A 4,350-nucleotide genomic window follows, 5' to 3' on the forward strand; every position below is an offset into this window, starting at 1 on the left:
ACTTTTAGAAGCTGTTCAGTTCTCTAATAGAAATATAGTCACTAATAAAACCCCTCATTATTGTGACATAGAACTTCCAAAGTGCTTTGCAGTCAGGAAGCATTCTGGACTGCCAACATTCTACTTTGATAGATGACCTGAGGACTGGGCTGAGGTGGGCTATGGGTGCCAGGCAGAGCCATTCCTTCAGAGCAGTAATTACGCCCGAATGGAAAGTCCTGGGTCCTACTTCTCACCTTCTGTGTCAGGAGGCAGTCTCAGTGTAGTTTCCTCAAGACATATTCCCAAGAATTTTACATCTCCAAAGAACAGAGGTGGTTAAATTGTGCCCTTAGGCCTCTAGCTAGCCTTAGTCATGCTTTATATTCTACCCTAGCCATCTTCAAAGGGAAGAAAGGTTCAGTGAAAAGGTCCCCCTGACTTTAGTTGTAATCTAATCAATATTACCATTGCTCCAGGAAAGGACAGAATCAACAATCAAGTTGTGACCCGCCCACCCCCCTCCCCCCCAAAGCCATTTCCCTATGTATGTCCTCTCCTGAGAAGAATATAAGTAGCTCCAGTGCAGGGTGCAGTTGATCCTTTTGTGTTTTGTATGCTCCATGCTCAACACAAAGTAAACACACAGGGGCAGCTAGGAGTCGCAGTGCAATAGATCACCAGCCCTGGATTCAGGAGGTCCTGAGTTCAAATCTGACATCAGACTTGACATGTACTAGCTGTGTGACCCTAGGCAAGTCCACTTAACCCCAATTGCCTCACCAAAAAAAAAAAAAATAATCAAAACCAAAAACAAAACAAAGTAAGCACATAACAAATATGTTTTCATTCCTTGATATATCCACTCACCAGTTCAGGACATGGGATCCACAAATTAGGACAGGGCAGCCAAAGCTTTGACCAGGATCTCAATTTTCCCTAGGACGTTTCGTGGGCTGCTTATGGTTCTTTTACTTTTCTTAGGAACAAGACGGGGTGAAGCCTGGTGTGTTTGTTTGGAAGTGAGCTGGTGCTGGGAAAAGTTGGTGATGGTGATTGGGTAGAGAGGTGAAATCAGGATGCTGCTGGGGGGTGGGAGCAGTACAGCTCCACTCTCTTCTTCTTCTTTTTTTTTCATCAACTTTATTAATAATTTCAATTATACAAAAAAGTTATTTTATTTCTGTTCCTCTTTTGAAGTGCTTGGGTTTTTCGGTGGCGATTCTTGAACTTCTTCATGGAAGCAGACCTCTTTGTCCTCTTAGTGCATCTCGGCCTGTCCACCTCCATCTTCTCTCCTCTACTCATACTGCCATTCTCTCTTGAAGGCTGTTTATTGTTGTCTTCAGTGTCTGACCAGTAGTTTCCTGTGACATCTCCAATTCTCACCTGGGTTCTTTTCGGTGAACAGCTCAGGTGGGTATAAATCAGTCATGCTGTCGTCACTCTGGTCTTCTTCATCACTGGACTCCGGCTTCCAGAAATCTTTCCTTTTTGGAGCTGCTGGTCACCATCAGTCAAGTCTTCCCGTCGTCTCCTCTTTTGCAGCAAGCCGGCAGGAACATACTCCACACCCTGCTTCTGACACTCCTCATATTTGTGCAGAGCCTTTTAGTAGCGCTGGCCCTGGACAGACGTCGGATGTGCTCTGGAAGCCTGTTGATATGCCGAAGGGTGAGTTTGCAGAACATTTGGTGCAGATTCTTGGTGTTGGGCACGATGTGTGGCTCAAACTCTTCATAGTCAAAGGTCTGGGGTGGTTCAAATCAGTCGCTGATACTTACACTGGTGTAGGCCTGGAGGTCTGAAAGTCGGCTGGGCAATTCATGGCCTGTCAGTCTGCACCTTACCTTGGCCCCTCCTGGGCACAACTGTAGCCCGGGATGGCCCAGAAGGAATTCCTGCACATCTGGCAGAACCTGGGCCTCGGTACTGTCCATGGCTCTGGGAGCGGGGGGAGGGAGTCCGCGGTCTAGCGGCCTCCAAGACACACCACGTGGAAACCCCAGCTCCACTCTCTTCTAAGGGACCTCTGATGGGGAATAGGCTTTGGTTTCTCTGGGAGGACCAATCAGGAGGGGGAGCTTGATAGAGGTAGGACTGCTACAACTCTTGGCTTTGCCCCTCCACAAGAGTCTAAGTATCTTTTCTTTTCCTAGCACTTTAGCTATAACCCTCTGGATACCTTCCATATGAGCTGAGGTCCAGAGAAGGGTGTGGAGGGTAGAAATGGCAGGCATGCCCCAATCTTTAAATCTCTCTGCTGAGATCAAGGTAGGCAGCTGGACAAAGGGAAGGAGGGGAGTGGAAAATGGAGTATTGCTCCGGTGGGGCATAGCCTTCTATTGCCCTTTCAGCCTGGGATCCAACCCAGCCCCAGAAGTGGGGGATAGGGTGGATGGCAGGCTTAGACTTGGAATGAATCCAGGATCAACACCACTGCAGTGTCAACGTGGTAAAGGGAAAGGGATACTGAGCTTGGAGCCACAAAGCTCTGGCTTTAAATCCAGCCTCAGTCATGTAACAGATGTATGACCCTAGGCAAGTCACTGATCCTCTCTGGGCTTTAGGTTTTTGTCAGTAAAATGAAGGGTGTTGGATATGATGGCCTCTTAGGTCTCTTCCAGCTGGAAAACTGATTTCCTTGAGACTGAGCATTTCAAAGATTGTTGGGAGTGGGATGGGTGTAGAAAGGTACTGAGGCTGGTACTGATCCTGGGGAAAACACCACATGACCTAGAATGATGGTCTCTCATCTGCTACCTCTTCTTCCTCACAGACAAGGTGGAGTGGCAGATAATAATAAGAGCTAGCATTTATATAAGTAATATCATTTGATCTTCACATCAACCCTTTGGGGTAGAAGCTCATTATCTCCATTTAACAGAGGAAGAAGCCGAGACTGAGAGGTTAAGTGCTTGCTTGGGGTCACTCAGCTAATAATTATCTAATGTAGAATTAGAATTCAGATGATTATGACTCTAAGCCTAGTGCTCTATCTGTATCCCATCTTGCTGCCTAAGAGATAAGCTCCTATTTCAACCACCCAGGGCTGGCCCTCACCCACCATCATCTTGAATAGAGAACAGTGAGTCCCCGGGGTTTAATTGTGCATGCCAGCTGGAATAGTAGAGGCAGAGGGCAGAGAGAGCTAGGTGGAAAAGAATCCACCGTTCCTCCCCCCCCACCAGATACCAGTACCCTGGAGAGGCCACATATGACCTGACACCTAGTTAGCAAGAATAATTATTTAAAATAGAGAGCAATTAACCACTTTAATCTGCTCCTTCACAACCAAACTCCTGCAGAAACCCTTCTGTATTCCTTTCTTTCGCTTCTCTCACTTACTCCTCAAGTTCTTGTAATCAGGCCTCCACTTCCAACTACTCGACTGAAATTCTCGCTTTAAGATTATTAAAGATTCTTTAAGTGCAGATGATCTTTTCTCAGAGTCTTCATCCTTCTTGATTGTGACTCAGCTTTGGATCCTGTTGACCATTCCCTGAATGCTCCCACCCTCCCTTTTCACGGCACTGCTATAACCTGGGAATTCTCTTAGCTCTCTGACCACTGCTCACACTCTTTTTTTCTGGGTCATCAGATATGCTTCTTCCTTTAACTGCATACATTTCTAGCCCCCAAGCTCCAACCCGTCTGTACCAATTCCTTTCATGACGACCCTCTTTTTTTAGGCAATCTCATCACCTTCCAAAGATTCACTTATCATTTCTTTGCCATTTCTTTACCAAGGATCCCAGTCTCTCTCTTGAATATCAGTCCTCCATCCTCAAGTGAGTACAGTTATCCCTTCCAAATTGCAGGAGTTAGGGGTGCAGCACCCCTGTGATATGGAAAATCTGTGTAAAATATTTTGGCCCTCCCTTTGTACCAGAGACAGAGTCTGAATTATTATGGTATTATAAGATAAAATGTGTTGATATTACACAAGACCCTAAGTGTATTTCATGCATTTCTGAGTTTCTAAACTATGTTGTCTGCTGCCCTTCATGTGTCATCTTTGGCTTCTGCAAAACTCACCCCAAAGTCCCATTTAATTTCTTTCTTTCTTTCTTTCTTTCTTTCTTTCTTTCTTCTTTCTTTCTTTCTTTCTTTCTTCTTTCTTTCTTTCTTTCTTTCTTTCTTTCTTTCTTTTCTTTTCTTTCTTTCTTCCTTCTTCCTTCCTTCTTCCTTCCCTCCCTCCCTCCCTCCCTCCCCTCCCTTCTTTCTTTCTTCTTCTTTCTTTCTTTCTTTCTTTCTTTCTTTCTTTCTTTCTTTCTTTCTTTCTTTCTTTCTTTCTTTCTTTCTTTCTTTCTTTCTTTCTTCTTTCTTTCTTTCTTTTTGGCAGGCAATGAGGGGTTAATTGACTTGCCC

The 4,350-nt window shown here is 45.1% G+C and overlaps 1 pseudogene; it reads right to left on the reverse strand.

Annotated features, from left to right (window-relative positions):
- Window positions 1-1,151: 1,151 nt before the first annotated feature.
- On the reverse strand, window positions 1,152-1,919 carry LOC122737178 (annotated as a pseudogene).
- Window positions 1,920-4,350: the final 2,431 nt, after the last annotated feature.

Source organism: Dromiciops gliroides, chromosome 1, assembly GCF_019393635.1.
Source record: "Dromiciops gliroides isolate mDroGli1 chromosome 1, mDroGli1.pri, whole genome shotgun sequence".
Taxonomy (NCBI): Eukaryota; Metazoa; Chordata; class Mammalia; order Microbiotheria; family Microbiotheriidae; genus Dromiciops; species Dromiciops gliroides.